Here is a 25,872-nt window from a genome sequence, read left to right on the forward strand (position 1 = left end):
GTCACAGAAGTTAATTGTTGATGAATTGGTGAAACTAAAATTAACACATGATCCATTAGAAAAGAAACACAATCTTCATTTTCATATGTGACACGATAGTGTTTCCTCATGACTATATACCCTTCTCATAGAACATAAAACATTACAGTGCAGTACAGGCCCTTTGGCCCTCAACGTTGTGCCGACCTGTGAAACTAATCTAAACTCCATCTAATCTACACTACTCCAATATCATCCATATGCTTATCCAATTACCATAAAAAGTCCTTAATGTTGGGGGGTCCACTATTGTTGCAAGCAGGGCATTACAAGCCCTTACTATTCTCTGAGTAAAGAAACTACCTCTGACCTCTGTCCTATATCTGTCATCTCTCAATTTAAAGCTATATTCCCTCACGTGAGCCATCTCCATCCAAGGAAAAAGACTTTCACTGTCCACTCTATCTAATCCTCTGATCATCTTGTATGCCTCTATTAATTCACCTCTTAATCTTCTTCTCTCGAATGAAAACAGCCTAAAATCCCTCAGCCTTTTCTCAGAAGACCTTCCCACCATACCAGGTAACATCCTGGTAAATCTCCTCTGCACCCTTTTCAATGCTTCCACATCCTTTCTATAATGCGGCAACCAGAACTGTACGCAATACTCCAAGTGCAGCCGCACCGGAGTTTTGTACAACTACAACATGACCTCATGGCTCCGAAAGTCAGTCCCTCTACCAATAACAACCTTCTTAACAACCCTATCAACCTGGGTGCCAACTTTCAGGGATCTATGCACATGGACATCAAGATCTCTCTGCTCATTCACACTACCGTATCTTACCATTAGCTCAGTACTCCATATTCCTCTTACTCCTTCCAAAGTGAATCACTTTACACTTTTCTGCATTAAACTCCATTTGCCACCTCTCAGCCCAGCTCTGCAGCTTATCCATGTCCCTCTGTAACCTTCAACATCCTTCCGCACTGTCCACCAGTCCACCGACTTTAGTGTCATCTGCAAAAGTCACATTGTTCCGGACCCCCTGTGTTTGTGACCATTTGTGCAGGAGTGTATATGTAGTCAAACCAGAGTAAACTAGACATTTACAGTACCCAATTAAAAACATGTGCTGTACACTGTCTCTTTCCTGTCCTGCAAAACATTATTGAAGTATGGGAACAAGGGGGATGGTAGAAGTCCCTAGCCAAGGACATTTGGTTGGAAAAGCTTCCAGCAAAGCAGGAGAGGAATTGTGAGTTTATTTTGCAAGAGAAATAGTTCTTAATATCCAGTGTTAATGAAAAGGCTGTTTGTACCCAGGGGTAGCCTGGCCCACAAAGGTGGCTGCCAAGGATTACTGAGTGACTGGAAGAATATAGTCATGACCAAGAATCTCTCTGCATGTACATGGAGTGGCTAAAGATGTATTTTACTGCTAATAATAGGAAAGGAAAAAGGAAAGGGGTGATATTTCTGGCTGCAGTAGGCCCGGAAGCATATGAAATGCTTAAGAATTTCCTTGCCCCCGCTAGACAAGATGACATGACAAAGCTCACAGGACAGCGTTCCCCATTGGCCTCAGGCAGGCAAGGTGGTAAAATTCCGGCTTTGGATAAGATTGATCAGCACAAGAGTCCCAAGCCACTGGAGATTGCAAAATGTTATTGTTTTTGGAACAGTGAATCAGTTGCCCAGTGAGGACAGTGGACACTTTACTGTGGTTTTTGAAGAAGATGTTCATTCTTTGTAATTTTGGAGCATTTCAAAAGAGAGATCATTTTGGGATAGATTTGTGTGCGGTTTACAAAATATTTGATTTGATTTATCATTGTCACATGTATTCGTATACAGTGAAAAGTATTGCTTCTTGCGCACTATACAGACAAAGCATACCGTACAGAACAAGAGTAAAGGGTAGAATTTTAGGGTATGCTAAGCACAGCTCGCAAGAAGCTGTCTCGCTCTGGCACCAGATAATGCAACCGCAATAAGTTGCTGATATTGACAAAGTTAACTTTTGATATAGCTCGCCCAACAGTGATTGGTTCCTGGATTAAACACCTTCCCATTTGACAAAACCAGTGCAATGTCCTCAATGAGGCCCATGAGTCTCTTGGAATATGAGCTCCCTGATTGAGGTAATGACTGTCTGCCCAATCTGGGAGTCTCACCTGTGTGTATAATGAGGAGTGCCAGACCTACTGGAACTCTGGATTCTGACTTTGTACCTGAAGTACTCTAGGGGTGGAGATAAGTTTGTAAACAAAGGGAATCTGGTGAAAGAACATCGGCCTCTGATAATTGAATGTCGATACACAAAATTTTGATTTCCCCATTTATAGCACTGCAAGGGAAATATGAATGAAAATAAAAAACGGCTTTTCCAATTAAATGGCAGTTAGGAGAGAAATAGTCAAAAAAACAGAATTCACTGAATTTAATGCCTTCTACAGCCTTAACATTATTTGGCTTGTTTCTTTGAACATGGCTAAAAATGAGTGAGCATCGCCTTAGCTTGGTGGCTGCTCTGTCCAGTCAGTGTATAAGGAAGTTGATTCTGATTTTTTAGTAACTGGTTGTAGTGGAGTGCTTTGGCTGGTTCTGAGCCTGATTTTAAAGCTTCATCCTCAGCTTCATTCAAATTTGGTGTGTGGGCAGCAGGATGTCAAATTGGCATCATGGATGGTGGGTGTCCCATAAGCATCAATGATGCAGGTTATCTTTCTGGGATCCAAGGATCCACTCCTGCGGGGTTCAATAAATAGTTTGACGGTTATCCTTAGGCAGGCATCTTCAGTTCCATCACTCATGGAACTGATTGGAAATTTGTTCTGTTTACCTCACACAACCCCTATTTTGCAGATTTAAAAAAGTAAGGCTTACACTAACACTGCAATGTAGTGAAATTCCCCTAGTCACCACACTCTGGCACTTGTTTGGGTCAATGCACCTAACCAGCACATCTTTTGGACTATGGGAGGAAACATGCAAACTCCACACAAACTGTGACCCAACCTGGGAATCGAACCCAGGTTCCTAGCTCTGTGAGGCAGCAATGCTAACCACGGTGCTGTGGCTTCATGAAGAGGTTTCAGGTGATAAAGGCTTTGGAAACCCAGTAATAGGCCACTTCCAAAATGGAGCTGGTTGCATTAATTTCAGTGAAAACAAAAATCAGGAAAGGTGTTTAATGGGGTACCCCAGCCAATATCACCAGTGTTAAAAAGTCAACTGTTGGGGGAGATGGCTCACCAGGGGAAGGTTGCAGCAGCCAAGTTCACGGCACCGTAGTTGGTTCTGTCACGCCACAGACCAGTGAATGTAACATGTGTAGTGGGTAAGTTGTTAGAAGGTATTCTGAGAAACAGGATCTATTGGCATTTAGAGAGGCAAGGACTGATTAGGGACAATCAGCATGGCTTTGTGAGTGGAAAACCATGTCTCACAAGTTTGATTGAGTTTTTTGAAGGGGTAACCAAGAAAGTAGATAAGGGCAGTGTACTCGACATTGTCTACGTGGACTTTAGCAAAGCCTTTGACAAGGTACCACATGGCAGATTGTTGCATAAGGTTAAATCTCATGGGCTCCATGTTGAGATAGCTAATTGGATACAAAATTGGCTTGATAACAGAAGACAGAGGGTGGTTGTAGATGGTTGTTTTTCAAGTTGGAGGCCTATGGCCAGTGGTGTGCCTCAGAGATCAGTGTTGGGTCCACTGTTATTTATCATTTATATTAATGACTTGGATGAGAATTTATGGGGCATGATTAGTAGTTTTGCAGATGACACCAAGATTGGTGGCACAGTGAATAGTGACAAAGGTTATCTAGGATTGCAATGGGATCTTGATCAATTGGGCCAGTGGATCGGTGAATGGCAGATGCAGTTTAATTTAGATAAATGTGAGGTGATGTATTTTGGTAGATCGGATTCGGCAGGACCTATTTAGTTAATGGTAGGGTGTTGGGGAGAGTTATAGAACAAAGAGATCTCGGGGTACAGGTTCATAGCTCCTTGAAAATGGAATCACAGGTGGACAGGGTGGTGAAGAAGGCATTCGGCATGCTTGGTTTCATTGGTCAGAATTCTGAATACTGATGTTAGGACATCTTGTTGAAGTTGTACAAGAGGTTAGTAAGGCCACACTTGGAATACTGTGTATGGTTCCCCTATTATAGAAAGGATAATATTAAACAAGAAAGAGTGCAGAAAAGATTTACAAGAATGTTACTGGGACTTGATGGTTTGAGTTATCAGGAAAGGATGGATAACCAAGACTTTTTTCCCTGGAACATAGGAGGCTTAAGGATGATCTTATAGAGGTCTATAAAATAATGAGGGGTGTAGATTAGCTGGATAGTTAATATCTTTTCCCAAAGGTAGGGAAGTTTAAAACTAGAGGGCACAGTTTTAAGGTGAGGGGGGGAGATACAAAAGGATCCAAAGAGGCAATTCTTTCACTCAGAGCATGTCAGAAATGAGCTGCTGTTGAGGCAGGTACAATTTTGTCTTTTAAAAAGCATTTAAAAAGTTACATGGTTAAGATTGGTATAGAGGGAACTGGGCCAAAGACGGGCAATTGGGACTAGCTTAATGGTAAAAACTGGGTGGCATGGACAAGTTGGGCTGAAGGACCTGTTTCCATGCTGTAAACCTCTATGACTTCCACTGGTGTTGTATGCAGCATGATGAAGATCACATCCCCTCCTGTAACTCTTGTCCAAAGTCTTAAACCTATGTCCTTGTGCCATCACTGAATCTTTTCTCCTGCCTCCAGCTCTTCTCTTCAACACGATGACCAAAGCTCCCATAATATCCCACATCAAAATAGCAAGAAATTAAAAACAGAAAATTATGGAAATATATTGAAGGTCAGTCAGCCTATCATAAAACCTTTCATTTCTTTTACACTTGCTGACTCATTTTCAGTTTCTCATTTTGTCCACAATACTTAACATGATTTCACTAAACCTTTACAAGTGACTGCTTCTTGCTCCTGTCAGGACGAACCAGTTGGGGTTGTTGGCTCTGTGCCAATCATTACGTTTCCAAATGTTGAGCCTTCGTTTTATAGGTTTTATTATAGGAAAATGATACTCAGAGACAACACACATAATGACGCAAAGACTGCAGGAGACCCTTACATTACAGTTGCTGAGTTTAGTGGCTGGGTGATTATTCCTCTGAGTCTTCACTAACCTCCTTACAATGGGGTTCAGTTTTTAAGCTCAGCTGAAAGTCCATTACATCATATCCTCCATATGACAACACTCAGCTAACCGGCATTCAGAGACAGAGGCTGTCCTCATGAGCACAGCAAATGTAAACATATAGTCACCAAACAGAAAGATAATCTGGGTGGAAAACATGAAAACTACCTTGTAGAATGAGCACCTATATAAGCTTTGGATATTTCAATTGACTTTGTGATATTGTTAAGAAATTGCTTATTTGAACAGGTTCTGCAGACTGTCTATTAATTTTGGGTGACACAGTGCCAAAATAGTTAGCACTGCTGCCATCCAATGGCAGAGGCTTGGGTTCAATTCCCAACTTGGATCACTGTCTGTGTGGAATCTGCACGTCTTCCCCGTGTCTGCATGGGTTTCCTCCAGGTGCTCCGTTGTCCAAAACACATGCTGGTTAGGTGCATTGGCCACGCTAAATTCTCCCTCAGTGTTCCCAAACAGAGTGTGGCGACTAGGGGATTTTCACAGTAACTTCATTGCAGTGTTACTGTAAGCCTACTTGTGACAGTAATAAATGAACTGTAAACTTGAAAAACTATAAAATGGAGACCTGAACATAGAATACATTCTTGAACCATCCCTCTCATCGTAGGATGCCACTGACACATTATCTGTAGACCTGCTTACCTCCTTTAACTGGATGCTTCGCAACCATACAAAGATGCTTTACCTATTAATTCACCATCTTTAGCACGTAAGTGTATTTTGCTAAGTTCTTTCCATGGCTTGTTATTTTCAATGCATTCAACTCAAATGTTTCCAAGCCACATCCACGCCATAAATAGTGCTGCATTAGTTAAACTCATTATATAATCCCAGTTGAATTACTTGGTAATCAAATGTAAAGTGATATTTCAGTGAAGCTGCAGTAACGATGTTGCAATTGTGAACCTTATCTTGAGGGTGACACTACCACAGCACTGAAGCTACACAATCAACACACAAATGGACAGAAAACGGAATACAGCCATTTCATAAAATTACAATCATATAATAAAAGAACAGACTCAAAAGGCTGTTTTCATAGCAGTGAACTATGGCAGTAATTTATTATGTCATTTGAAACCTGTGATTAGATTACTGCTTTGTGATCACTGCTATAGGTAGCCATTGTTCTGTTACTTAATCCAATGTTTCGTTAACTGAGCATCTGACGCAGGTATTGGTTCAAAATTGAAATCGCAGAAATTCATTTAGCATGATCCAAACGCACAATTGCTTAAGATAAGAATGAATATTCAATTGTCCAAACAAATCAAGCAGTAGGCACAGTCCCAGCACTTCCATGTGTAATTCACAAAGATACAACACACAAATAATCAGAGCCACTTCTCATTTTAAAGTATTTTATTTGAGACAGAAGGAGCCTAAGAATGCAGAAAATGAAAAACAAGGTGCTTCTTGCTACTCATCTATAATCCCAAAGAAGATATCTATTAAAATAAATAATAGGGCGGCACGGTGGCACAGTGGTGAGCACTGGTGCCTCACAGTACCAGAGACCTAGGTTCGATTCTGGCATTGGTCACTGTTTGTGTGGAGTCTGCACGTTCTCCCCGTGTCTGCCTGGGTTTCCTCCAGGTGCTCCAGTTTCCTCCCACGGTCCAAAGATGTGCGGGTTAGGTGGTTTGATCGTGCTAACATTGACCCTAGTGTCAGTGGGATTAGTAGGGTAAATATGTGAGGTTACGGGAATGGGGCCAGGGTTGGATATTGGTTGATGCAGACTCAATGGGCTGAATGGCCTTCTTCTACATGATAGTGATTCTATTAAAATATTTATTGATAAAGATATAAAACACATTTCCCGCGAGTAATCTGTCAGGTTTTTATTCATCAAATGTGATCGCCTGCTGTCCATATTATAATACAGCCACTTCCATTAATCTTACTGGCTCCACTCCTAAAAGCACCAATGATCTTCGTAGCGTAAGGAAAAAAAGGTTTTGAAATGTTCCAAAAGAAACAGGGCCAGACAATCCCTGATGACAGTGAGTGGTTCTTAGATTGCCATATGCTATGCACACAGTACTTTACGGCATTCTTACTTTTTTGCAAGCAAAGGTCTTGCAGCATGCATCCTCACAGGGTTGAAAACACAAACAAAATCACACAGGCAAAATAGCTAAGTTATCAATGAAACTCTGGGTGACCAACTCATGCTTTGGTAGCTGGAGAGAGCTGAGAGTTTCAATGTCTGCCCGCCATTTCAAAACCTGATCATAATTGAACAGTCAGGACAAGAACATATCTTCCAAATGAACATCAGTCACTATATCCACACAGTCCACAGTCGCAAATGTGACACAAAAGGCTGTTATAATTTGCTTTACCACAACGTGTGTTTAATAGACATAATTCTGGATTATACAGTTTGCAATGATGCATTTTGTATCCACTATGTCAGCTAGCAACCTAGGGTGAGGTTGATTAGCATATTTAAAGTAGTATTTAAATATGAATCGGTTCCCAGTATATGGGATTCTCCAGGCTTCGGGCGCAGTGTGAGAATGACATGAATCACTATTGCTCTCCATTAGCAGAGACCTGAATGATGGCCATGCTGGGGTGGCCATTGAAGCCATCGGGCAGTCAAGGGCATGGCTGGCTGGTGCCCACTGGGCAGTACCCACTGGACATCCCAGCAGTGGCCACCAGGTACCTCTATTTTTGTAACAAAGCCAATACCATTGAAACATATTAAAATAAATCCAGTCAGAGAGCTGTAAGTGTAAGAACAGGCATTTACGTGGATAGGAAGACAAACTGGAGCTCATTTGGAATCAAACTTAATTTGTTATGACACAAGCAAAAGGGGTTCCCAGTGAACTCTTAACAAGTAGTCTAGAGCTCATTTATAAAGTTTCTGCCAGATGTGTTCGACTCACAATTTCAAACAACATCTGCCCCTTTTATCCTGCTTTAAATTTCATAACCTGCTGGGTGCAACTTCATTTCAAAAACATTCGCATAAGAATAGCAAGTTCAAGCCAACACAGACCGTGCCAGCCAATGCAATTGTGAGAAATCTCTCGATTATAATCAGTTGCTTTAGTACTAAGTTACAAGATATTTTCCAACAAAATTTCAAGTCATGCAAAATGATTGCTATAAATCTTCTGTGTAGCAGTTCATAGAAACATAGAAGATAGGAGAAGGAGGAGGCCATTTGGCCCTTCGAGCCTGCTCCGCCATTCATTACAATCACGACTGATCATCCAATTCAGTAGCCTAATCCTGCTTTTTCCCCGTAACCTTTGATCCCATTTGCCCCAAGTGCTATATCTATTCGCCTCTTGAGTACATTCAATGTGTTGGCATCAATTACTTCCTGTGGTAATGAATTCCACAGGCTCACCACTCTTTGGGTGAAGAAATATCTCCTCACCTCCATCCTAAAATGTTTATCCTGAATCCTCAGACTGTGACTTCTGGTTCTGGACTCCTCCACCATCGGGAATGTCCTCCCTGTATCCACCCTGTCTAGTCCTGTTAGAATTTTAAAAGTCTCTATGAGATCCCCCCTCATTTGTCTGAATTCCAGCAAAAACAATCCTAACCTAGTCAATCTGTCCTCATACATCAGTCCTGCCATCCCTGGAATCAGCCTGGTAAACCTTCACTGCACTCCCTCCTCAGAAAAGGAGACCAAAACTGCACACAGTTGTCTAGGTGTGGCCTAAGTGTAGTATAATTGCAACAACAGATCCTTGCTCCTGTATATGAAACCTCTCGCAATGAAGGCCAACATGCCATTTGCCTCAGACCTGTTATTTTTCTTGGCCATGCTTCTTCCTTAGATCAGGTACTATCTCTAATTTCCTTTGTAAGCCATGCATTGGCCCTCTTACCCATTTTGCTTTTGTGTCAGACAGGAATAAACAGTTATTGCAGTTACTGAATGCTTTCCTTGAATATTTGTCATTGCCTCTCCACTGTTATCACTTTAAGCAACCCTCCCCCATCTATCACAGCCAACTCACAACTCATATTCTTATAGTTTCCTTTATTAAGATTCAGCACCCTTCAACTCTACCCATATCGGCTCCATGTAAATGACATGTCTAAATATAGCAGCATGTCTTAATCTGACAAAGAATATAAGCCAAAATGCAACAGTTTCTTAGTTTATGATGAGAGACAACTTTGCTGTTTAGGTTGAACATCCGATCATCATGCTTCTTACTTGTTATTTTTTACATGAAATCTCAGCATGTAGATCTTAAAGAAAGATAAACAATAGGCAGAATTCTCCTCTTAATGAATGACAAAGTGTCACAACGATGAGAATAACAGATCGGAGAAACCCACTGGTGTGAATGACTGGAGAATTCCAGCAGTTACTTTTAAACAAAAGTATTTGTACATTGAAACATGTCTAACATATAAACAAATCTATTTTTGACATTGCCTAATGAGGATTTAAGTTCGTGCAGATGTGTTCCAAACCATCACAAAGCAAAACTGATATTAGTCAGTAAATGTGACATTAGAGGCAGTATTTAAACTGATATGGTACATGATGGGCATCAGTGATGCTAAAGCCAGACTAACCACGGACAACTCCATCGCACTTATATTAGAATGTGAAGAAAAACTTTGTCAATTCAATTAAAAATTGGAAGTGCTGGTATTCCATCAACGATCAGTGGGACTTGACTTACCCTCTCTGAGGCACAGATATGAATAGGAAATACCAATTTTCTTGCGAAGCATAACAAAGGCAGTAGCAGTTATCATGGATTCTACAATAATGACCATCACATCATCAAACAGCGGCTAAACTTTCCATGTTCATTCTCTAACCTCATTGCTAATGTGACCAAAGTAACTGTGTTGATCCAAATGCAACACCTGGGCTATACACAACGTGGTGCTGCCCTTTAAAGCTAACAGAACTTCCTAAAGTGCCATGATAAAGTGCAGCAGTATTACTGGCCATGTTCAGTGTAGTGAGGTTGTCATGGTTGCCCCCTTAAGGATCCATCTGCAGAGCAAGGATCACATGATCTGGGGAACCAACTGGGGAGCTGGGTGGGTGATCACCCATGTGAGCTCGGGTTCCTGTTCCAGAACCTTCTTGTAAGCTGACTGGCAGCCATGAGGCTGCAAGCCTCTGTATTATAGTTCCACGTAAATAAACGGTGCAGTTGTTATTTACCAAACTGGCGAAGAGGAATTATTACAGATGTTAAAGTGAAAATTCAAACCAAACTGCTGTCAACCACTCCCTGTCAGCCTTGAAAACCAACAAGAAATTAACTGCTGAGGTTATGTTAATCGCCTCTCTTAATACCTGAGGAATTTTACATTTGAGGGGATCTATTAAAATTGCAGGGGTAAAAAGGTGGCATTGGGGTTAATTTTATCTATCTCACTGGGCGGAATATGTACACGATTGGCTAGAATTCTGGCTTTGTACTCCTTCCAATATTCTTCATTGGAATGAAATCAGGCCTGGTTAAACCATGAGAGCCTTTCCTCTCAAATGGAGATGGTTAGCACGAGGGGACATAGCTTTAAATTGAGGAGTGATAGATCTGGGACAGATGTTGGAGGTAGGTTCTTTACTCAGAGAGTAGAAAGGGCGTGGAATGCCCTGCCTGCAACAGTAGTGGACTCGCCAACATTGAAGGGATTTAAATAGTCATTGAATAAACATATGGGTGATATTGGAATAGTGTAGGTTAGATGAGCTTTAGATTGGTTTCACAGATCGGCGCAACATCGAGGGCCGAAGGGCCTGTACAGCGCTGTAATGTTCTATGTTGCATCTGAGCCCATTTCCCAATGGGTGGATTAGATTAAAACTGCCACCATGTGTTCCCCTATTTCAATTACATTCAGAATGTAACAGGCCACAATTTGTTAGCCAAATATCAACAGGTTGTGATGCCTCAGATAGTGAGTGTGCTTCAAACATTTAACAAGCTACGATCATGACAGCTGCTAGTGATCAGTGCTCTGAAGAGGAGCACAGCTGTTTTGAACAGAATTGCTTCCCAAGATCCAAGCAATGTAGCCAGATCAGCCTTCACGCAGTCTCACTAAAAGAAATACACATTGATATCGAGCTTGTGGTGGAGGTTTTCTTCCTATTCACGTATGTTTAACCTGGGAATAAATGTTACTCAGTCAAGGGGGGGAGAGACTAGATAGACATGAACATTAGCACAACCTCAATCAAGGACACACCAACTGTTCTTCCAGCGTTGCCTCCCACTCCCTTAAGACCCAGCCAAGACCAGTAAACTGACTCTGCCCTGCAGCGCTCTACAAAATATCTGTAGTTCACTAATGGATTTTACAGTCAAAAAGAACTTGATTTAGGTAATACGTTGTAAGTAATGATTACTATCAAAGGTTCTATGACCTACCTGAATACTACATGACTGCAGCTCACAATGGCTGATATTACTTTGTAAAAGTTTAAATAGGCCGAGACTCATAAGGCTATAAATTGAACTGCGAGAAGTAAACACAACCTAAGATTAATTCAAAAGCAAAAAAAAAACTGGACATTTGAAATAAAAGCAGAAAATGTGGGAAATATTCACCAGCCAGTCAGCATCTGTGGAGAGAGGAACAAACTTTTACAGATGCACCACAGAAAGCATCCTTTCTGGATGTACCACACCTTGGTTTGGCTCTTGCGCTAGACTACTAGAAAGTACAAAAAGGTTGTGAACAAAGCCCAGTCCATCACACAACCCAGCCTCCCATCCATTGACTCCATCTACACTTCCTGTTGCCTCAGAAAAGGAGCCAGCATAATCAAGGACCCCACACACCCCAGACGTTCTCTCTTTCACCTTCTTCCGTCAGGAAAAAGATACAATAGCCTGAGGCCACGTATGAATCGACTCAAGAACAGCCTTCTTCCCTGATGTCATCAGACTTTTGAATGAACTTACCTTGCATTAAGTTGATCTTTCTCTACACCCTGTCTATGACTGTGACACTACAATCTGTTCTCTCGTTTCCTTCTCTATGAATGGTATGCTTTGTTTTATAGCACAAGATAAACAATACTTTTCACTGTAAACCAATTCATGTGACAATAATAAATCAAATCAAATGAAAAAAAGTTAATATTTCAGGTCAATGACCTTTCAACAGAACTGGGAAAAGTTAGAAATGTAACAGGTTTTAATGAACAAAGGGAGAGTGGGAATGAACATAAAGGAAGGTTTACAGTAGGGTAGAAGACAGGAGGGATTAAATGACCAAACAGAACAAGTCAAGGAACACAACTTCTGTATAGCGGAGGCGCAAATGGCAAAAGTTTAAAGTTTATTTATTATTCACAAGTAGGCTTACATTAACACCACAATGAAGTTACTGTAAAAGTCCCCTAGTTGCCACACTCCAGCACCTGTTTGGGTGCATTGAGGGAGAATTTAGCATGGCCAATGCACTTACCCAGCACATCTTTCGGACTGTGCGAGGAAACCGGAGCACCTGGAAGAAACCCATGCAGTCACGAGGAGAACATGCAGAATCCACACAGACAGTGACCCAAGCTGGGAATTGAACCCGGGTCCCTGGAGCAGTGCGAGGCAGTAGTACTAACCACTGTGCCACCATGCCACCCAGCTACTATCCAAATGCAAAACAAGGGGTAATAAAAGAGTAAAACTGAAACCCACAAAGAAAAGAAAACAATGGGGGAAGAACGGACGATCTAAAATTGTTGAACTCGGCGTTGAGTCCAGAAGGCTGTAAAGTGCCCAGTTCCTCGAGCTTACATTGAGCTCCATTGGAACACTACAGGTGGCCAAGTACAAGTACAGTGTGAGAGAAAGGTGACAGATTAAAGTGTCAGGCAGCTGGAGGTAGGTCATACTTGCAGCCTGAGTGAAGGCATTCCGTAAAGTGTCCTCCAATTGGCATTGGGTCACCCCATTTGAGAGCAAACTGCACTGTGAGAAACGAAGACTGAATGCTGAACTGAAAAATTTACACATATATCTTTTTTTCATTCATTCACAAGATGGGGACATCATTGGCTGGGTCAGTATTTATTGCCCAGCCCTGAGGGCATTGCTGTGGATCTGGAGTCACATGTAGACCAAACCAGGTGAGGACAATTGATATCCCCCTCCAAAGGACATCAATGAACCAGATGAGTTTTTACGACAATCAACAATGATATCACGGTCATTATTTGACTTTTAACTCCAGAATTTTATTGAATTCAAATTTCATCATCGACCATGGTGGGATTCGAACCTGATTTTCCAGAGAACTACCCTGGGTCACTAGGTTACTGGTCCAGCAACAATACTGGCACACCACTGTTTCCCCTCACGGTTTCACAAGGAATGTTTGGAACCTAGACCAGTGTGGAGAGAGAAGGTAAAATAGGAAATTGTTGGAGCCATATGAAATATCAAAAGGGTCATGGCGTAAGTGGACAAGGGGAGAAAAAATAGAGTTGGGATAGGAAGAAATCAGCTCACTGGGGGCAATAATAGGCTGAAGCAGAAGTACCAAAATGTCTTGTTTGTTTCAGACTGTAGAAGGAAACTGGAGCATGCAGAGGAAACCCATACAGACACAGGGAGAATGTGCACACTCTGCACAGTCAGTGACCCAAGCCAGGAATCGAAACCAGGTCCCTGGCGTCCTGAGACAGCAGTGCTAACCACTGCGCAACCAGTAGGTTGAGGGATCTGAGGTGCAAATTCTAGACTATGAAGCCTAGGTGGCTGGCAGGACTGTCACCCGCTAGTGGGGCAAAACAAGATAGTAATATATAAAAAGAATGGGAGCTGCCGTGATAGGTTCCAGGATGATACATAGAAAGGCAGGGGAAGGACATGGTCACAAAGGGATCAAACACAAAGATGTTGGAAAGGATATAAGGCTTAAAGCTCAGCTCAGGTCAAGTAGAGCTTTGAGGTTGAAAACAATCTGGTTCAGCCTGAGCCTGTGTCTGGGAGAGCGGATGGAAGTGATGGCAAGGCTTGTAGTCTGTCGCACAGAAAAAGATGAAGGATTCTGTCATCCCAACATTTATCAGAGAAAGATGACTGTGTTCCAAATGTCCAGTTGCACTGTCTACAAAACATCACTTTGGTTTCCTTTGACAGTGCAGCAATCTAACTTATCAAAGGAAATGCTTGCACTTGTTTGGCACATTTTGTAACCACAGAATATCTCAAAGACCTTTGCAAACAAATGACCAGATATTCTGTAGTTGTAATGTTAACGGAGGAATAAAGAAAATGGCCAATATACCTGGGATAACTTCCTTACTCTTCTTTGCAAACCCGTTGTAATGCTCCCGGTATACCTCATTGCTCCCAATCAGGTCTTGCCCAGAGTTTGCAAGAACCTGTTAATTATGCTAAGCTGCTTATTGTAATGTAATTAGCGGCTAGAAGCCCAATTCAGTGACCTCCTGCAATGCAACCCCGCACCCCTCCCCCCACCCCTTAGAGCAGGAAATCCTCCGGGCAGGCTTTGGTGCTGACCCTGCCGAACATTGACCTGGTGACTTGTCCTCCACAGGGAGTGAAGGGGGGAGGGGCTGGGACGCATCATGTGTGCTTTGTAATCATTGCGATTGGAAAAGAGGAAGTTGAATTTATAAGACATCCAACCCATCAATGAACATTTATAAACATTGCGGTAAGGAACAAAAACAGCACTTGCGGTGCATTCAATCTTGAAGGGAAAGAAAAGCAAACAAAGTTCTTTGTTATTGGTAAGCAATCCATTCCCATCAATCAAACCACTTCAAAGGATGCAGGCACCAGGTGCTGTTAAAAAGATATGCCCCAGTGAAACTGAACATTAAGGCACTTCAAAGGGTTTCGCAGCAGATGTGGGCTATGAGAGAAAGCAAGGGGATCTCCCCAGAAAACTGAGTGGTCATTTCTATAAGACTCCTTTAAAGAGGCTTTTCCCACCTGGGCCAACGGTGGATTGGAGTGCTTGCAGTTGTCCAGGGGGCACAGAGATCAAAGCAACTAGGGCACTTCAAAGGTTTTAGCGGACAGAGACAATAATGAATAGCTTATCCCAGATTGATATCTGGATTCACTATGCTGAAACTGAGCACTTTCCCAGGCCAACAAAGACAAGTTCTGCCATTAGACTCTCATCCCAGGGGACAGTCCCGAGGTCAAGCCCTTCCTCCCAGCCAGAGCCCACTCAACCCCCAGGATGGTGGGTGGAATCTCCCTCTGTGGACTGACAGCCACATCAATACAATACATATGTTAAGGGTGTCACTGCCAGGGTGCCAGGAGGCACTGCAAGGTTGGCACTGGTAGAGGATTTGAGGGAGGGTCCATCTGGGAATGTCTCTTGGGGGGGGGGGGGGGGTGGGATTTGAGGCCTCTGTTTGGGGTACAGCCGGGTCACCCTCATGCCTGTGTGATGTGGAGGGGGGAGGTCATCAGTGACTCATTCTTGCAGTGGTGGGGCGAAGGGTGCCCCTCTACTCTGAGGGATTGGGAGTTTTCCCTGCCAGCAGGGATTGCAAAGTCCATTGTGCAGTTGGGGGGTGGACAGGGTGGCTCCGTCTGTCAACTTGGGTCTCTGTAAAGCCAGGCTGGCTGGTGTGATTCCTGGTATGCATAAACCAATGTGATTAAGGTGGTGAATCCTATCTGACAGGCACTGAATCACCAGCAGGAGTTTTCCCACTGGCAGGAGCATTGTGAATGTCAAAATATGTCACTTTCCTTTTTTCTCTTTTAAATTTTATTTATTAGTGTCACAAGTGGCTTACATTAACACTGCAATGAATTTACTGTGAAAATCCCATAGTCGCCTGTTTGGATACACTGAGGGAGAATTTAACATGACTGATGCACCTAACCAGCTCATCTTTCAGACTGTGGGAGGAAACTGGGGCACCCAGAGGAAATCCACGCCGACATGGGGAGAACGTGCAGACTCCATACAGACAGTGACCCAAGCCGGGAATTGAACCCAAGGTCCCTGGACCTGTGAGTGCTAACTACTGTGCCACTGTGCCGCTGTTACTCTGCAGTTACTATTACATTAGGTAATTGTCTTTGACTGAAGGTGATTAGATCACACTGCATTGGTTGTACATAACAATATAAATATTTCATGTACTCCATAGCAAGTTACTTGACCGGTTAATGTGAAAACTGACTTGTTTTTTTCTTAACTTTTTACTGTGCAGAATGAGCAATTTGAAATGTTGAAGAAGTCAATACAAAAGTGACTAAAATCCTTAACAATCAGAATCAAACAACCTAACCCCAGTTGTCAGACACTGGTCAGTAATACAGTTACAGGATTCAATAATCCATATGAATGATTCAGTTTGTGTGAGTTGAATATGGCAGACATCAGCTACAGTCCTTCAGTTGCCTTGCAGACATTTCAACTCATTAACATGCACAGCTACACTTCTGGGTATTAAAAGCACCAAAAACCTCTTCTTTCAACAAGACTGCAACAACTAATAATATACAGTCAAGAAGCTGCATGGGCCTTCCTCAAGACATCCTTCCTTCCTCTTTTGCAATCAATTACTGAGGAAAAACTTCCGAGATTTTTCCTTCCTCCTGCTCCACACGGATGGTTCTATAATTACCCCAGAGATTAAGGCCCACAACTTCAGAAAGTATTTATTGCTCTGGTTAGGGCACTTAAGCCAACTTTGCTTTCTCCTTTTCTTCCTCCCTTCCCCCTACTGAGCACTTGCACCCTGTCTGAATATTCTCTGGACAGGTATTAGGTTTTATGGATAAATTAAGAGCAACACTCTTTATAAATTGAACAGCCTTCGTGGTACGTGGGAATTTCTTCTTTCATGTCAATCTGCAGTATCCCTTTTTCAACAGCCTGATCAAATTAAAACGGACCCAGTATGGTAACTGATGTTCCTGCTCCAGTTTTAAAAGACAAAACGACTCAAAAAACATTACTGATAAACAAAAAGTCAAGAAGTGTAGTTGAAAAAACTGACTGGAATAGTAGTCAGTTTTTGACCTATGGAAAGAAAGTTAAAGCAGTTGTTTCCAGATTCACCTCTGCTGCCCAAGTTGTTGATTTTCTAACAATGTCTGTTTCTGAAGTAGGATAAAGGATGAGTCCATTGTTACAATGGGCATAAATTGAATTACCAATCTTTAAATTTACAGATCACATACAATATCAGTTTTAAAATTATTGGGTAAATATACAAGATAAGAAAATATACTGCGGGTCATTTATTCATCTTTAACCAAAAAACAAACAATTTAAGATCTTTCCTCAGTTAGAAAGGCATCATGTGTCGACGTAGGCTTGATGGGCCGAAGGGCCTATTCCTGTGTACAAGTACTATAAAGTTACTTTACTTATTAGTTACAAGTAAGGCTTACATTAACACTGCAATGCAGTTACTGTGAAATTCCCCTAGTCGCCACACTCTGGCACCTGTTCAGGTCAATGCACCTAAACAGCTTGTCTTTCAGAATGTGAAAAGAAACTGGAGCACCCAGAGGAAACCCACACTGAGAACATGCAGACTCCACACAGACAGTGACCCAAACTGGGAATCAAACCCGGGTCCCTGGTGTTGTGAGACAGCAGTGCTAACCACTATGGCACCATGCAGCCCATATGTTCTTCTTTGTTCCTTATATGTTCAGCTGAATGATGAATTAACAAGTTTAAACATTCACAGTACTCACCTTTGCTGATTTTCTTGTTGCAATATCTAAGATAGACACTGGTTTTGTCAAAAAGGAGAAAGGCCATTCAATGTCAAAAAGTCTGACTAAATTTGAGCGTGTGGAAGAGATGCAAAATATAACTTTTGTTTTATTGTGGAATCTGTATAATTGCGAATATAAATGCCATTTATTTTTAATCTCGACTCACAAATTTGATTTTTGTCATTGGGAAAAAGTTAAATTTCAACGATGAATCACATTAACTTCTTTACATTTTCCCTTGCTTTTTCACTGAGCATAAATTTATAAACCACAAAAGCAGTTCTTCCAGAAAGTCCATAGATTGCTTCTCTGTCTCACAAAGTTAAAATAGTTTAAATACAGAACATTCTGATTATAATGCAATTCCCTTCGAATACAAGTTTAGTTTATTTATTCATGTCACAAATAGGCGTACATTAACGTTGCAATTAAGTTAAAATCCCTGATCGCCACACTCTGGCACCTGTTGGGTAAATTGAGGGAGGATTTTGCATGGATAATGCACCTAATCCATACATCTTTGAACTGTGGGAGGAAACTGGAGCACCCAGTTTTGTTCTCACTGGAGCGACGGAATTGAGGGGAGACCTGATAGAAGTCTAAAAGATTTTGAGAGAGATGAACAAAGTGGATAGTCAGACGCTTTTTCCCCGGGTGGAAGAGTCAATTACGAGGGGCATAGGTCTAAGGTGCAAGGGACAAGTTTTAAAAGAGATGTACAAGGCAGATTTTTTACACAGAGAGTGGTGGATGCCTGGAACTCATTGCCGGGGAAGTAGTGGAAGCGGGTACGGTAGTGACTTTTAAGGGGCGTCTTGAAAGCACATGAATGAGATGGGACTAGAGGGATATGGTCCCTGAAGGCATAGGGGGTTTTAGTTAAGTCAGGCTGCATGGTCAATGCAGGCTTGGAGGGCCGAAGGGCCTGTTCCTGTGCTGTAATTTTCTTTGCTCTTTGTTTGCCCGAAGGAAACCCATGCAGACATAGGGCGACTTTGCACAGACAGGGACTCAAGCATGGGAATTGAACCCAGGTCCCTGGCACTGCGAGGCAGCAGTGCTCACCATAGTGCCACCAAGGTGGAGTTCATCAGCTTGACTGCAAATTACTGTTGGCTGACAAAAAAAAATAGAAACTAGAACAAGCATAGGCCATTTGGCCCTTCTAGCCAGCTCTGCCATTCATTTTGATCATGACCGATCATCAAATTCAACATCCTGATCCCCGCCTTTCCCCATATCCCATGATCCCTTTAGCCCCTAGAGCTATAGAAACAAAGAAACAGAAATCAGGCCCCCACCCGATTAAATGCCCCCCAGCCACCAAACTTGCTAAGACGGAGGCTATAGGAATCTGTCCAGTGTCTGACCAGTAGAACTTTCATAATATTCAGCAGTATTGATGGATGCCGTAACTTTTAAGCTTTGTAATTTCTGTATAATTAATTTAATTGTGTTTACCCACTGGGAACCAGGGATCAACTCCCACTATGACAGATAGTAAAATTTGAATTCAATAACAGTCTGGAATTAAAATTCTAATAATGATCATGAAACCATTGACGTAAAAACCCATCTAGTTCCTTTAGGGAAAGAAATCTGTCATCCCTACTTGGTCTGGCCCACTTCTGATTCCAGACCCACAACAATGTGGTTGACTCTTAAATGCCCTCAGGGATGGACAATAAATACTGGCCCAGCCAGTGATACCCACATCCCATAAGCAAATTTTAAAAAAACATTTGCATCCCCAATTGTGCCTGGAGCCTAGCAGCATTGTGCACAAATATGTTTTCTGCTGTTTGCCTATCTGTTAGACCATTGCCTTGCACGATTATTGGGAACTATGTAGGAAGTATCCGAGTTCCCAAATGATATGGTTGCCCCTGCAGTTTCCATGAATGTGTCAAGTTGGCTGATCAAACATCATCAGGATTTCGGAGCGTTGCACAGCAGCTGTATTGGATTACAAAGTGCGCCACGGTGAGTTGACTTGGGTCCAAGCATCCATTAGCAGTTATTTGATCTTGAAGGCACATCAGCCTCGGACAGACTATGCCATCTCGCCCTGTGCCCAACTCCTCCACCCCCTCCAACACCACAAGAAAAAGTCCACTGTCTCGACAATGAATGACATAGCTGTAACTTGGTAAACAATGTTGTCACACAATTTATACACAATCATTGTATAGAATTGAATATCTGTTTTCACTATTTATTTTTCCTCAGTGACACCTTCCTAAACCCTTTAGCGGGTGTTCTTCTTGCTCCATCAAACAAGGAGGTCACATTCCTTCCAATTTTGCTCTTTTAAACAGTTTCCTTGAGGTAGTTGCCAGAAGAGTCACAAATTAACTAGTGGTCTGTTTACTTCCTTCATCTCTGATCTTATGTTCGCCATCCGTGCAGTAAATGGAAAACCAATGCTTTCTTCAATTCAAATAAAAATGCACCACAGGCATGACATTGTAGCAACCCCAACTAATATCTTATTTTCAGGAAATATACTTTAGTCTCCATCAAATAACAAATGCGGGTAATTATTTCTAAATACATCTTGTTACACTTACAATGACAACTTCCAACTGGGCTTGGAATAAAATGGCCAGAATTTTATTTGGCTCAGGCGGGTATGCACACATTTGACCCAGAAATGTGTGAAATCACCCAAAGAGGTCGGGCACACATCCAAATTGCCTCCATTTTGCAATATTTTGGTCGGCAGGTGAGCACAAGAGTTGGAGGCAATTTGGATCATTAAGGGGCGGCACGGTGGCACAGTGGTTAGCACTGCTGCCTCACAGCGCCAGGGACCCAGGTTCAATTCCCAGCTTGGGTCACTGTCTGTGCGGAGTCTGCGCGTTCTCCCCGTGTCTGCATGGGTTTCCTTCGGGTGCTCCGGTTTCCTCCTGCAGTCCAAAAGATGTGCTGGTTAGGTGCACTGGCCGTGCTAAATTCTCCCTCAGTGTACTCTAACTGAGTATGGCGACCGGGGGATTTTCACAGTTACTTCACTGCAATGTTAATGTAAGCCTACTTGTGGCATTAATAAATAAACTTCAAACTTTAGAAAACAACTGAATGCAATTTTACTTGGCCCATCTGCTTTTACAGTTGGCAGGCGGGCTGATTGGCCAGGTGGCCTTAACAATTTAGCTTCAACGTCAATCCAGGGCAGGGTGAACTGTGCAGGCTGAAATAAAATTGAAGTGTCCACCTGGCAAAGTGAGGTTTGTGTTCGACTGCACCGACTAAACACTCTGCAGTATTTCCCCATCGCAATTTTATTTGTTTATGGGTCCGCAGCTCCATGAGAGAGCTCCGCAGCAGCTGTCCCCCTGAGGGGGCACATTAGGAGCACCAGCCTGCCATCTCCCTTGTCTCAATGCCCTCTTCCCATCCTCCCCAGCAGTGCTGAACCTTTCACAGTGCACCTTTCACACTGGTAGCCCGTCACCTCGCCAGCCAGGATGAAATGACATTTGGGGGCTGCCGACAGCAGAAGTGCACTTTGTGTCCATTTCCAGACCCATCGAATGCCCACACGCGATGGACGAAAAATAAAGACCGATGTGTTTCTTCCTCAGGAAAGAGAGAGGGGCGGGGGGGGTTGAAAATAAGCTTTTCCCAGCTAATGTGAACGAATAATAAAAAAGCTATCACTCACAGTGCTGCACTATCAATAACCTGTCACGCAGATCACCAGCTCTGCACTGCTTCTTACTTTGGGCTGCACCATCTAGTTCCACTTTGAGTTTAGCAATCTCCCCAGTTAGGCTGAGGAAATATGAAATCTCATACATTAGCTGTCAAATGGTACAGCAAAGGTAGAGAAAGGACACTAAAACGTTCCTTAAAATCTAATAAACTTGATTAAATTACATTCTCTTTCCTCTCCTTGAAATCACACACACTTTTCAAATACTGGATCTCAGGAAATAAGCAAGGACAATTTCCTTCATGTAATGTTAGAAGGCAGAAAGGGGTCCAGGCTGCAGGCTGGGATGCCTGTCCTAATTAAGAAGTTACCCTACTGAGTTGAAACTGATCTCAGCACAGGATAAAGGAACTACCTAAGTAACTTTATTTTTCCATTGCATTAAAAAAGTTTTTACAGAAAACCTTTCTGTGCAGTTAATTAAACTTTATTTCTTCAACTGCATTACAATCGCTTGATGCATCAATATGAACACAATTTGTAAAATGATTCATTTAGATCAGAAAAAGTATTAGCTCAAAATTATCCGTGTGAAACAATACTGGGGTTGACAGAAAAAAAACCTTAATAATAACTCTTACTCAAATACTTAGCTGTGATTATTTTCATACATTTAAGAAATAATGACCACACATTAAAAAGTCTGACCTTGTAATGTGAATCGGGTGGGATTTTATGGCCTTGCTCGCCCCAAAACTGTAATATCCCACCCTAGGTCAACAGGGTTTCCCATTGTCCGCTCCTCGCCTGCTTCGATTCCCGTGGCGGGCAGGGTGGTAAAATTCTGGTCTTCAAACTTTTGTACATCAGTAATTTGATAAATCAAACATACTTTTAACTATTTAACAACTGCGCTGTAGCAAAGCACTACCAATGTTGAGAGGGAAATAAGTGATTACATCAGTCAAGTTGTGCCCCATTAAATAATATTTGATATCACCCCTGACAACACAACAGTGACCAGACTTCAACAGGACTTCATTGGCTGTGAAATCCTTTGGGACATCCTGAGGTCATGAAAGGTACTGTATAAATGCAAGTTCTTTCTCTCTAACCAAATTTGAAAAGAGCGGACAAGGGAATCTTTAGGGCAGCTCATTGGCAAATTCCTTTAACATGCTGTCGGACTGATTATTAAAGCCAGGTTTGATTTAACATAGCTGACATTTGAATACAGGTTGTTACAGACACTAAGTGAACAACCTCTATTATGTTTTCTATAGATATATAGTCATATGGGGTGGCATGGTGGGACAGTTTGGGCGCCATGTTGTCTCAGTGGTTAGCACTTCTACCTCACTGTGCCAGGGACCTGGGCTCAATTACGACCTTAGGTCACTCTCTGTGCAGAGTCTGTATATTCTTCCTGTGTCTGCATGGGTTTCCTCCAGGAACTCCGGTTTCCACCCACAGTCCAACAATGTTTGGGTTAGATAGATTGGCCATGTTAACTTGTCCCTTCATGTTAGGGGGACGAGCAACGTGAATATGTGGGGTTACAGGGATAGGCCTGGGTGGTATTGTGGTCGGTGCAGACTTGATAGGCCAAATAGCCTCCTCCTGCACTGAGGCGACTCTATGATTGCTTTCTATGATTCTATGATATAGTTCTTAGAGCTAACGGGATTAAGGGATACAAGGGAAAGATGGAATCAGGATATTGAATTTGATGATCAGTCATGATCAAAATAAATGGTTGAGCAGCCTTGAAGGGCCAAATGGCCTACTCCTGCCTCTGGTTTCTATGTTTCTATTTTGCCAAATATAGTTCAAAATGCATGTGTGGTATCCAGCTAACAACAGAGACAATATTAAACAATGTTTCCGTTGAAAATCAGAGTCCTGCAACCTCCTCGTAAGAATCTTTTGTCATCAGCTACCTATCCAATTCCTTTTCAAAAGCCATTACTGAACCTGTGTCCACCACATACTCAAGCAATGTGTTCTGGATCCTAAACATATACTACGTAAAGGAGATTTTTCAAGTCACACATGTCTTTTTCCCATTCACCTTAAATGCTGCCAGCCAGCGATGCCCATGGACCTGGAATGAATAAAAAAAATTGGTGCCTCCATTTTTGCTCTTTTAGCCAAGGGAAATGATTTCTGTCGAGACTCTTCACGGTTTTGAACACCAATATCAAATTTCCTCTCAACCTTGTCTTCTCTGAAGAAGACCAGCCCAGCTTCTCTAATCTATTCACATACGAAGTCCCTCATAATCATAGAGTCATAGAGGTTTACAGCCCAACTTGTCTATGCTACCCAGTTTTTACCACTAAGCTAGTCCCGACTGCCCGCATTTGGCCCATATCCCTCTATACCCATCTTATCCATGTGACTGTCTAAATGTTTTTCAAAAGGCAAAATTGTACCCACCTCTTCTATTGCATCTGACAGCTCGTTCCAGACACTCATCACCCTCTGAATGAAAAAAATTGCCCCTCTGGACCCCTTTGTATCTCTGCCCTTTCACTTTAAACCTATGTCCTCTAGTTTTAGACTTCCCTACCTAAGGCGGCATGGTGGCACAGAGGGTGGCACAGTGACACAGTGGTTAGCACTGCTGCTTCACAGCACCAGGGACCCAGGTTTGATTGCTGGCTTGGGTCACTGTCTGTGTGGAGTTTGCACATTCACCCTGTGTAGCAGGGGTTTCGTCCCACAATCCAAACGATGTGCTGGTTAAGTGCATTGGCCATACTAAATTCTCCCTCAGTGTATCCGAACAGGTGCCAGAGTGTGGCAACTAGGGCATTTTCACAGTAACTTCATTGCACTGTTAATGTAATCCTACTTGTAACTAATAAATAAACTTTAAACTTTTATTTTTTGGGAAAAGATGTTGACTATCTACCTCTTCTGCGCCCTAATTATTTTATAGACCTCTGTAAGATCACCCTTAAGCTTCCTATGCTCCAAGGAGAACAGTCCCAGTCTGTCCAGCCTCTCCTGATAACTGGAATAACTCATCCCTAGAACGATTCTCGTAAATTTTTCTTGTACTCTCTCCAAAGCTTCCTAAAATCCAGTGCTCAGAAATGGACACAATTGAGGCCAAATCAATCTTTTTGGAAAGTTAATCACAACTTCCTTACTTTGAGCTCCAGGCCTCTATTGAGAAATCCCGAGATCCATATGCCTTTTGAATCACTTTCTCATCCTGTCCTGTCACTTTCAACGATTTGTGTGCATTTGACCCCAGGTCTCTCTGTGTCTGCATCCTCTTTAGAATTATATCTTCATATTTTGTTATTGCCTTGAGTCATCCTTCATTATCTCACTGGCTAACCATAGAGAAGGACTGACAAAGTTTATGACAATATCTGAGACGCCAATCTTCTCTGCTGGAGTTCAGGATGCATAGCCTGGATATTATGAAGGAGAGGAAATGGCAATGTAACTATATCAAAATAAACTTGCAAGAAAAAAAAGATTGCACCAAGATTCTTCTGAAAATCAATTTTAAAAACTTCTATTGCCGTTGGCACTGTGTATTGTAAAAAGTTGGGAAACCAATGTGCCATCACATCAACTTGAGTTTTAAGTTCACAATCACCACAGAAGTTACACTTACTTCTTTTTAAACAAGAGTTGAATTTCTCTGACAATGCAGAACGCCAAACTGTTTTTAATTTCCTAACATCTGCAAAAATAATATTGTAAAACTCAAACAGAAATAAACACGATAGAGAAGACTGCTTTTGAAGAATTTTGGTAGCACAGTGTCAGCACTGCTGCTTTACAGCACCAGGGACCCAGGTTCGATCCCCAGCTTGGGTCACTGTCTGTGTGGAGTTTACATGCTCTCTCCGACTCTGTGTGGGTTTTCTCCGGGTGCTCTGGTTTCCTCCCACATTCTGAAAGACATGCTGGTTAGGTGCATTTGGCCGAAGAGGTGCTGAATTGTGGCGAATTTCACAATAACTTCATTGCAGTGTTAATGTAAGCCTTATTTGTGACTAATAAATAAACTTTACTTTAAATTGGTTGAAACCTTCACACTTTCTTTTACATTTTGAAATGGTGTAAAGGCACTATGATCTTTCACATTTTCTCCCCACCCCTCTTTTCTCCTCAGTTTTTAGGTTGCTTCATATCTTAATCAAGAGGATTTCTTTCTTGACAGGCCTTAATCAACGTCATCAACATCAAAGAAGAAGTCGCTCAAGTTGACCTGTTTCCTCTTTCCTCACCCAAACCAGCTCTAAGATAAAGCTAACCT

This window comes from Carcharhinus amblyrhynchos, chromosome 21 (genome assembly GCF_965287045.1).
Source record: "Carcharhinus amblyrhynchos chromosome 21, sCarAmb.v2.hapA, whole genome shotgun sequence".
In the NCBI taxonomy this organism is placed as follows: domain Eukaryota; kingdom Metazoa; phylum Chordata; class Chondrichthyes; order Carcharhiniformes; family Carcharhinidae; genus Carcharhinus; species Carcharhinus amblyrhynchos.